This window comes from Marmota flaviventris, chromosome 10, assembly GCF_047511675.1.
Source record: "Marmota flaviventris isolate mMarFla1 chromosome 10, mMarFla1.hap1, whole genome shotgun sequence".
NCBI classification, from domain to species: domain Eukaryota; kingdom Metazoa; phylum Chordata; class Mammalia; order Rodentia; family Sciuridae; genus Marmota; species Marmota flaviventris.
In genome coordinates, this window is record NC_092507.1 from 71,025,137 (window position 1) to 71,037,122 (window position 11,986).

The following is an 11,986-nucleotide window of genomic DNA, read 5'->3' on the forward strand; positions in this document are numbered from 1 at the left end:
AACTATTGGCGTCCAGGAGCAAGGCTGATGGTCACCTGGCAAGTATTAAGCTGTTGTCTGGGTTCTTATAACCAGTATCTGTTGACTGGATGCAGTTCTAATTGGTTGGTGCCATTATCCGTGATTAAAGATTTTGCTTATTTCCCAGTAATCCTTAGAAGTTCAAGGTGGCTCAAATTCAGGTGAGAATGTGAACATATAGGCTAAGTAGATCTGGAAAGACTCACTGATGTAAGATAGGGGACTGGAGGGAAAAGAAGCAGTAAGACTGACTATATGTTGCTTGTCTATGGAATTCATGCTTCTTGAAGGCAGAGGTGATCTGTGGTGCGCTGTTCGATCCTTAGTATCTATTACAATACTAAGGATCACACATCCTGCTGAATGGAATTGAATTGTGTTGTTAGGGTTTGGATCTGGAATGTCCTCCAAAGACCCATGTGTTAAAGGCTTGGTCTCCAACTCGGCATTATTGGGAGGTGGTAGAAACTTTAGAAGGCAGGGCCTATTGGAAGGTCTTTTTGTCATTGGGAGTGTGTCCTTGAGAGGATAGTGGGCCCCAGCCCCTTCCTCTTTCTCTTTTACTTCCCACACGAGGAGAGCCATCAGCATCATCACATGTTTCCCACCATGATGTGCTGCCTCATCACAGGCCCAGAAGGAATGGGGCTTACCCACCACAGACTTAAATCTTCAAAAGCATGAGCCAAAATTAATTGTGTTAGTCAACTTTTTATCACTATTAGCAAAATACCTGGCTGGAACAACTTAAAAGGAGGAAAGATTTATTTTTGGCTCACGGTTTCAGTCCATAATTGGCTGGCTCTATGGCTTTGGGTCTGTGGTAAGGCGAACATCATGACAAAAAAATGTGGCAGATCAAAGCTGCTTACTTCATGGCAGGTAGGAAGAAGATCATGAGCCAGATAATGAGGCCAGGGACAAGAAATGCCATTCTAGGGCACATCCCTAATGACCTATTTCCTCCAACTGGGCTCCACCTCCTAAAGTTTCACCACCCATACTAATGTCATCAAATTACTCATACACCCATGGATTAATTCACTGATGAAGTCAGAGCCCTCACAATCCAATCACTTCTCAAAAGCCCCTCCTCTGAACAGTGCTGCATTGGGGACCAAACCTTGAACACATAAATCCTTGGGGGACATTTTGGGTCCAAACAATAAGTTTCTTTTTTTTTTTTTTTTTATAAGTTGACTATCTCAAGTATTTTTTATAGTAATGGAAAAACTGACCAATATACATGAAGACATGAGTCCAGGAGGCAGAGACCTCAGTGTGGTATAAGGATGAGCCCTATAAGACAAATAAAAATCAATTCCTTTAAATACGCCCTTATCAATACCTCAGATGACTGCATTAATAGGAGTAAGACAGAAAGTTAGTGGAATCTTACTAAGGAAAATTTTAAGGATGGAAAGGGCTGCGGCTTCAAACAATAGGTGTAAGATTTGGCTCCTGAGAGAGTCGGTTACAAGGGTCAGGAAGCCCAAATCCTGAGGAAAAACTCAGAAAAATAATTTCAGGAATGATGGCTTAGAGAGTAGAAAACAGCACAAGAAATGCTAGCAAAGTAGGTTACAGTGAAAAAAGTCACAGTGCTGATGTGTTCATGTAGTAGCAAGACTGACTGAATTCTGTGCCTAAGTACTCAGGACATCAAGACCTTCTGAGGCTCCCTGCCTAGAAAAGGACTGAATAGGGCAGAGCTGAACCTAAAAAGTGAGAGTTAGGAACCCTAGCTACTAGGTTACAGGCCAAGGGGTGAGGAGAAAGAGGTGGCCTTTTCCTCCATCAGTTATCTGTACATCCTAGGAGCCTCTAAAGAACCTGGAGGTGATTTATAAATACTTGCTTAGTATCCCCGCAAGTTCAAGATAGCACTTGGCACATAGTAAGTGCTTAATAAGCTTACTGTTTATAAATTTCAAAGAACTCAGATTTCCTTTTTAAAATTCAAATGTGGGGAAAAGATGGCAGCGAAGGGAGTGCATTACCCCCGTGTACCGCGTCACTGTGCGGGAGAATGACGAGTTAGAACGGCTAAAAGCTATCTTGTTAGGAATTTCCAGCAAAATTGGGGTGCTCCACTACCTAGAGGAAGGATTTCCATCGCACGAGGATCAGCTACGGGGGCTCAAATGCGAGAGATTTGTCCGCACGGAGGGTCACGCTGCTTATTCAGCAAATCGCCCCGCGGCTAGAGTCTGTGGCGCGCGCTGGGAAACGACAAGATAGCAACGCAAAGATACAGCGCTGCGGTTTCTGCGGGTTTCTGCGGGCTTCTGCCAGCTGTGCAATCACCGTGCTCAGTGCTGAATTCTGGGTTTGAGACGGGGGAAGGAAGTGGTCCAATTTGGTTCCCCACACCAGTCAGACCACAGAGGAAGCCAGCGGCCACCATCTTGGAGAGCTGACATCACCATCCCTGTTTTCGACTGATCGCAGCTCATTCAGCCATAGAACAGGTAATTTCAGGCTGCCATTTGCCTGCGTCTCGCAGACAAATTACTCTGGCCCAGGGCTAAAGAACCCGCGGAAACTGCTTCTCGGTCCGGGTCCTGCTGAATACTGTGGAGGTAAATACCAACCGAGCCTTCATAGGCAGTGGCAACAGGACTGAGACAGGGCTTGTGAGGGCCGGTCAGGACTCACCTGTTGCTTTGGTCACCCAGCAAAGGGAACGAAATGCTGCCATTCGCATAGGATACCAACATGGCAGAGATCTGATGTCATCAGAAAGCAGCGGAGGAGAGAACTTCATCGATACCAGCGGCGACAGAAACAGTTGGTCTCCTGGTAAAGAAAGTGAGTCACAAACACCCGAGTCTCTCTCACTTTGTCATCCAGCCAGAGGGGCAGAGCAGAGCCGCCGCCCGCGCCCGGAACAGGCCAGCGGCCCGCCGGCGTGGTAGTCACGTAATCCCAATTGGAGTAGGGGCAGAGCAAAGCCGCCACCTGCGCCCGCAAGGTAGGCAGACCTGCGACCGACCGGCAGAAAAGGCCCAGTGGTCCGCGGGCGTGGTAGGAGAGGCAGGGCAGACCCGCCGCCCGTGCCTGCAAGGTAGGCAGACCTGCGACAGACCGGCGGATCAGGCCCAGCGGCCTGCCGGCATGGTACACACGTCACCCCAATTGGAGTAGGGGCAGAGCAGAGCCGCCGCCCGCGCCCGGAAAAAGCCCAGCGACCCGCCGGCGTGGTAGACACGTCACCCCAATTGGAGTACGGGCAGAGCAGATCTGCCGCCCGCGCCTGCAAGGTAGGCAGACCTGCGACCGACCAGCGGAACAGGCCCAGCGGCCTCCGGCACGGCAGACACATCTCCCCATTTGGAGTAGGGGCAGAGCAGAGCCGCCGCCCGTGCCCACAAGGTAGGCAGACCTGCGACCAACCGGCGGAACAGGCCCAGCGGCCTGCCGGCATGGTAGTCACGTCACCCCAATTGGAGTAGGGGCAGAGCAGAGCTGCCTCCCGTGCCCGGAATAAGCCCAGCGACCCGCCGGCGTGGTAGACAGATCACCCCAATTGGAGGAGGAGCACAGCCGCCGCCCGACCCTGCAAGGGAGATTTTTCAACTATACAAGAGCAATATAAATATATAGGGGGAAAATTTCAAAAACACAACAGTTTCACCAAGCAGAAAGAAACGCAAGCAGTATGAAAAGACAAGGAAAGAAAGGACCACAAGAAATGCAGGTCAACGCAACTTTAGAAGAGGTAATAGCTGCAGCAGAGGGAATGTCAGATAAAGAATTCAGGATATACATGCTTCAGATGATCTGGAGTCTTCAGGAAGACATTAGACAGCAAAATCAGACAATGAAAGATCACTTCAACAATGAATTACACAAACAAATCCAGGAAGCAAAAGATCAACTATACAGGGAGATAGATGTTATAAAAAACAAACAAACAGAAATCCTAGAAATGCAGGAAGAAATAAACCAAATTAAAAACTCAATTGAGAATACTACCAGCAGAGTAGAACACTTAGAAGATAGAACATCAGACAATGAAGACAAAGTATTTCAACTTGAAAAGAACATAGACAACTCAGCAAGACTGTTAAGAAACCATGAGCAGAACATCCAAGAAATATGGGATAACATAAAGAGACCAAACTTAAGAGTCATTGGGATACAGGAAGGTATAGAGGTCCAAACCAAAGGAATGATCAATCTATTCAATGAAATAATACGAGAAAACTTCCCAGGCTTGAAGAATGAGACAGAATCCCAAATCCTAGAAGCCTACAGGACGCCAAATGTGCAAAATCATAAGAGATCCACACCTAGACACATTATAATGAAGATGCCCAACAGACAGAATAAGGAGAGAATTTTAAAAGCTACAAGAAAAAGGAAGCAGATTACATTTAGGGGTAAGCCAATCAGGATAACAGCTGATCTTTCAACACAGACTCTGAAAGCTAGAAGATCCTGGAATAACATATTTCAAACACTGAAAGAAAATGGGTTCCAACCAAGAATTGTGTATCCAGCGAAATTAAGCTTCAGGATGGAAGATGAAATTAAAACCTTCCATGATAAACAAAAGTTAAAAGAATTTGCAGCTAGAAAACCATCTCTTCAAAACATCCTTGGCAAAACATTACAGGAAGAGGAAATGGAAAATAACAATGAAAACCAACAGTGGGAGGTAGGACAGTAAAGGGGGGAAAAATAATCAAAGAGGAAAACAAACCATGTTTAGTAACATAAATAAACAAATATGGCTGGAAGAACAACCCATATCTCAATAATAACCCTAAATGTTAATGGCTTAAACTCACCAATTAAGAGACACAGGCTAGTAGAATGGATCACAAAACAAGACCCAACAATATGCTGCCTACAGGAGACGCATTTGATAGGAAAAGACATACATAGGCTGAAGGTGAAAGGTTGGGAAAAATCATATCACTCATATGGACTTCGGAAACAAGCAGGAGTGTCCATACTCATATCAAATAAAATAGATTTCAAGCCACAGTTAATCAAAAGGGATAAAGAGGGACACTACATACTGCTCAAGGGAACCATACACCAACAAGACATAACAATCATAAATATATATGCCCAAACAATGGTGCAGCTATGTTCATCAAACAAACTCTTCTCAAGTTCAAGAGTCTAATAGACCACCATACAATAATCATTGGAGACTTCAACACACCTCTCTCACCACTGGACAGATCTTCCAAACAAAAGTTGAATAAGGAAACTATAGAACTCAATAACACAATTAATAACCTAGACTTAATTGACATATATAGAATATACCACCCAATATCAAGCAGTTACACTTTTTTCTCAGCAGCACATGGATCCTTCTCAAAAATAGATCATATATTATGTCACAGGGCAACTCTTAGACAATATAAAGAAGTAGAGATAATACCATGCATCTTATCTGATCATAATGGAATGAAACTGAAAACCAACGATAAAAGAAGGAAGGAAAAATCATGCATCACTTGGAGAATGAACAATAGGTTACTGAATGATCAATGGGTTATAGAAGACATCAAGGAGGAAATTAAAAAATTCTTAGAGATAAATGAAAACACAGACACAACATATCGGAATCTATGGGACACATTGACAGCAGTTCTAAGAGGAAAATTCATTGCTTGGAGTTCATTCCTTAAAAAAAGAAAAAACCAACAAATAAATGATCTCATACTTCATCTCAAAATCCTAGAAAAAGAAGAGCAAAACAACAGCAAAAGAAGTAGAAGGCAAGAAATAATGAAAATCAGAGCTGAAATTAATGAAATCGAAACAAAAGAAACAATTGAAAAAATTGACAAAACTAAAAGTTGGTTCTTTGAAAAAATAAACAAAATCAACAGACCCTTAGTGATGCTAGCGAAGAGAAGAAGAGAGAGAACTCAAATTACTAGCATATGGGATGAAAAAGGCAATATCACAACAGACACTTCAGAAATACAGAAGATAATCAAAAACTATTTTGAATCCTTATACTCCAATAAATTAGAAGATAGTGAAGGCATAGATAAATTTCTTAAGTCATATGATCTGCCCAGATTGAGTCAGGAGGATATAGAAAACCTAAACAGACCAATATCAATTGAGGAAATAGAAGAAACCATAAAAAGACTACCAACTAAGAAAAGCCCAGGACCGGATGGGTATACAGCAGAATTTTACAAAACCTTTAAAGAAGAACTAATACCAATACTTTTCAAGCTACTTCAGGAAATAGAAAAAGAGGGAGAACTTCCAAATTCATTCTATGAGGCCAACATCACCCTGATACCTAAACCAGACAAAGACACTTCAAAGAAAGAAAACTACAGACCAATATCTCTAATGAACCTAGATGCAAAAATCCTCAACAAAATTCTGGCGAATCGGATACAAAAACATATCAAAAAAATTGTACACCGTGATCAAGTAGGATTCATCCCTGGGATGCAAGGCTGGTTCAATATACGGAAATCAATAAATGTTATTCACCACATCAATAGACTTAAAAATAAGAACCATATGATCATCTCGATAGATGCAGAAAAAGCATTCGACAAAGTACAGCATCCCTTTATGTTCAAAACTCTAGAAAAACTAGGGATAACAGGAACATACCTCAATATTGTAAAAGCAATCTATGCTAAGCCTCAGGCTAGCATCATTCTGAATGGAGAAAAACTGAAGGCATTCCCTCTAAAATCTGGAACAAGACAGGGATGCCCTCTCTCTCCACTTCTGTTCAACATAGTTCTCGAAACACTGGCCAGAGCAATTAGACAGACGAAAGAAATTAAAGGCATAAAAATAGGAAAAGAAGAACTTAAATTATCACTATTCGCAGGTGACATGATTCTATACCTAGCAGACCCAAAAGGGTCTACAAAGACACTATTAGAGCTAATAAATGAATTCAGCAAAGTGGCAGGATATAAAATCAACACGCATAAATCAAAGGCATTCCTGTATATCAGCGACAAATCCTCTGAGATGGAAATGAGGACAACCACTCCATTCACAATATCCTCAAAAAAAATAAAATACTTGGGAATCAACCTAACAAAAGAGGTGAAAGACTTATACAATGAAAACTACAGAACCCTAAAGAGAGAAATAGAAGAAGATCTTAGAAGATGGAAAAATATACCCTGTTCATGGATAGGCAGAACTAACATTATCAAAATGGCGATATTACCAAAAGTTCTCTATAGGTTTAATGCAATGCCAATCAAAATCCCAACGGCATTTCTTGTAGAAATAGAGAAAGCAATCATGAAATTCATATGGAAAAATAAAAGACCCAGAATAGCAAAAACAATGCTAAGCAGGAAGTGTGAATCAGGCGGTATAGGGATACCAGACTTCAAACTATACTACAGAGCAATATTAACAAAAACAGCATGGTACTGGTACCAAAACAGGTGGGTGGACCAATGGTACAGAATAGAGGACACAGAAACCAATCCACAAAACTACAACTATCTTATATTTGATAAAGGGGCTAAAAGCATGCAATGGAGGAAGGATAGCATCTTCAACAAATGGTGCTGGGAAAACTGGAAATCCATATGCAACAAAATGAAACTGAATCCCTTTCTCTCGCCATGCACAAAAGTTAACTCAAAATGGATCAAGGAGCTTGATATCAAATCAGAGACACGCCGTCTGATAGAAGAAAAAGTTGGCTACGATCTACATTCGGTGGGGTTGGGCTCCAAATTCCTCAATAGGACACCCATAGCACAAGAGTTAATAACTAGAATCAACAAATGGGACTTACTCAAACTAAAGTTTTTTTTCTCAGCAAAAGAAACAATAAGAGAGAGAAATAGGGAGCCTACATCCTGGGAACAAATCTTTACTCCTCACACTTCAGATAGAGCCCTAATATCCAGAGTATACAAAGAACTCAAAAAATTAGACAATAAGATAACAAATAACCCAATCAACAAATGGGCCAAGGACCTGAACAGACACTTCTCAGAGGAGGACATACAATCAATCAACAAGTACATGAAAAAATGCTCACCATCTCTAGCAGTCAGAGAAATGCAAATCAAAACTACCCTAAGATACCATCTCACTCCAGTAAGATTGGCAGCCATTATGAAGTCAAACAACAAGTGCTGGCGAGGATGTGGGGAAAAGGGTACACTTGTACATTGCTGGTGGGACTGCAAATTGGTGCGGCCAATTGGAAAGCAGTATGGAGATTTCTTGGAAAGCTGGGAATGGAACCACCATTTGACCCAGCTATTCCCCTTCTCGGTCTATTTCCTAAAGACCTAAAAAGAGCATGCTACAGGGACACTGCTACATCGATGTTCATAGCAGCACAATTCACAATAGCAAGACTGTGGAACCAACCTAGATGCCCTTCAATAGACGAATGGATTAAAAAATGTGGCATTTATACACAATGGAGTATTACTCTGCATTAAAAAATGACAAAATCATAGAATTTGCAGGGAAATGGATGGCACTAGAGCAGATTATGCTAAGTGAAGCTAGCCAATCCCTAAAAAACAAATGCCAAATGTCTTCTTTGATATAAGGAGAGTAACTAAGAACAGAGTAGGGACGAAGAGCATGAGAAGAAGATTAACGTTAAACAGGGATGAGAGGTGGGAGGGAAAGGGAGAGAGAAGGGAAATTGCATGGAAATGGAAGGAGACCCTCAGGGTTATACAAAATTACATACAAGAGGAAGTGAGGGGAAAGGGAAAAATAATACAAGGGGGAGAAATGAATGACAGTAGAGGGGGTAGAGAGAGAAGAGGGGAGGGGAGGGGGGATAGTAGAGGATAGGAAAGGCAGCAGAACACAACAGACACTAGTATGGCAATATGTAAATCAATGGATGTGTAACTGATGTGATTCTGCAATCTGTATACGGGGTAAAAATGGAAGTCCATAACCCACTTGAATCAAAGTGTGAAATATGATATATCAAGAACTATGTAATGTTTTGAACAACCAACAATAAAAATTTTAAATAAAGATAAAATAAAATTCAAATGTGATTGGGTTTGACACACTTAAGGACAAACTTTTTGAAGTCTCAAAACAGAATATTAGAAACTGTAAAACAGATGTGATGATATTATTTTCATATTATAAACTATTTATCCAAGAATGTTCTGTGATGTTCAAGTAAAAAATAAATTTAAAGACAAACAAATTTAAATAAGGATAAACTAAATTTAGTTCAATGGTCTTGGCATGTGAATTACAACTTCAAGTAGAACATTTGTTTCACTGTAGGAACATGATATGTGAGCACCTACAATTTCTGCCAAATCCTGAGACATGTGGTTTAGATGAGTCTGCTCAGAAACACTAGTGCATCCTGGAAGGGAAAAAAAAAAAAAACATTTTGGAAGTTATCTTGTGTCTTTGGGGATTCTCTTGTTTAAACATTCTCTTCTTGGCTATAAAAAATGGAAAACCACAAACCCTCATAAAATAATAACAATTAAAACACTAATTACAGAATATGAGTTTAAATTTATTTTAACCCCCCTAAACACTAATAAAATTTTAAATGATGTAAATTCCCTTTCTAGAGCCAAAGTATTATCAAAACAAAGATCTCACTCCAGTTCTCTGAGGAGAAGATAATACTTTAGCTACATAGAAACAAGAATAAAATAATACGCTTCTACTCTTCATAGATTGGAAAAGCTTCATTTGAAATACTGTTTCTGATAGGAAACCAGATTTGCTTTCCCCACCCTGAAGTTCTCTGGGTGGTCCTTGGTATCATCATTCTTTTTTTTTTTTCTCCTAAGCTCAATACTTTGAGAGAATTATCTGTTTCATTCTGTTAACATTTCCCTCTCCTTTACTTGTTCCGATGCTCATGCTCTTAGACCATAGTAGTGGCCATATAGGGCAGGGATGGTTCTTATCCCCATTTCACAGATAATGAAGCTGAGGCTCATAGGCCGACTCCCCAACAAGTCTCCATTCTAGTCCCTTAAACCTTTTATAGGTACCTAGTCTTCCCTTTCTAGGACCCTGAGTCCACCTGTCATATTCCTGCTCCAGAACCAGCAGGAATCCTGAATCAAGTCCAGATTCTTCTGTCTGATCACCCTTTCCCTATACTCTGGCCTGATCTGGACTAGTGGATCTTTCCTCCATGTTTTCCCTCCTCTCCAGCCAGGTGGTCTCCACGTTTCCTGACTTGTGCTGCTCCTGATGAGGCTCCCTCTCCATTCAGCCTCCTAGTTTCAGTCACCTGTGCTTTCTTGTTTCTCCTGCTGCACTCAGTCACCACCACACAATATAAGTGACTTAACTGATCTCTACTTGTATCTGGGTGTCAGTTTAGTTCCTCAATAGAGGCTCAGAACCTAGAGAGCAGTGGTTCTCAAAGTCTGGTCCCTAACCTGAAATATCACATCACCCAGGCAACCTAGTGATGCACACTTTAGACTGTATCCCAAATCTATTGCATCAAGAACACTCTCAAATTGATCATGCAGAGTCACCTAGAGGACTTGCTAAACCACAGATGACTGGACCCAATTTTAGTGTCTCTGATTTAGGAAGTCCAGGGTAGGGTCAAAATTTTGTATTTCTAAAAAGGTCCCCAGGTGATGCAGATACAGCTTATCTAGGGACCACACTTTGAGAATCACTGCTATACAACTCCTCGTGGGGTTTACCTCAGTAGGTACTTTTGATTGGAACTTGAATATTTAGGTGGTTTTCCCTATAAAGATCTATGATTTCTGCTTCAAGAGTGATTATAACTGGGTGAGGGGACTCTTTGGGTTTGGAGCTAGATGGACTCTCCATGTACTGAGATCATTTTAGAGACTGATTGGAGTAAACATTCTAAAGCAGGTGTCAGCTTGAGACAGAGAGATTAAAAATATTATAAAATGTGTAGCAGTGCACTGTGTTCCAAGTATATAATATTCTTTTATTCATTTAATTATCACAACAACCCATGAGTCAGGTTCTATTATTAAACATTTCTAATTTATAAAGAAGCACCAGAAGTTAAGATAGTTTCACTGGATAGTGAGGTGTGGAGCACATATTTGAACTTGAATAGTGTAGCTCCAAAGTCCATGATCTTAACAAGTATGCTGTGCAATCTGCATTTTTATAGCACAGAAAAACATCACTCCAGCTGGTGGAGTGCCTGGGTTAGTCCCATCTCTTGTCACCTTTGAGCACATAATTGGTCTGCTCAGATGGAGGTGAATAGCATCCAGGGCCATTTTCAATAACCATAGCAACTTTATTTTGGTAGATGGTGATTGAAGTTGTTTAACAAGCCTGTAGTCTGTTTTACTGGAATGGAGAAAACAGAGTCATTGTCAGGGTGGCACCACCTATAATTACCATAGGGTCCAGTAACATGAGCTATCCTCACCACACCTTTGAATAGCAGATCCTGAAGTCCCACCTTATGTCTATCTTCCCCTCCCATAAAAAGTGGTTTTCAGCTTTTGCATCAATCTTCCAGAATAACAAGTATCCCAGACTGTTTAAGGAAGCTAATCACTATAAATAACTCCTTAACTTTGAGTTGAAAAATGTCTACACTAATACTAACTGGTTCTTTCCCTTTGGGACTCCCAGGAAAACCACAGTCTCTTTTATCCAAAGCATTCATCACATATTTGAAGATGAAAAACAATATTTCCTTTCTCCATGCTTCCCAAATCTTACCTTTCTAGGTGTTTTAGCTAGCCTTTTTTGCTGCTGTGACCAAAAGACCTGACAAGAACAACTTTAGAGGAAGAAAAGTTTACTTGGGTCTCACAGTTTCAGAGGTCTCAGTCCATAGACAGTTGACTCCATCGCTCTGTGAAGTGAAGCAGAACATTGTGGCAGAAGAGGGTGGTGGAGAAAAGTGGCTCAGGACACGATACCAGGAAGCAGAGAGAGACTGTTCTCCTCACCACAGACAAAATATAAACCCAAGGCATGTCCCCAGTGACCTACCTCC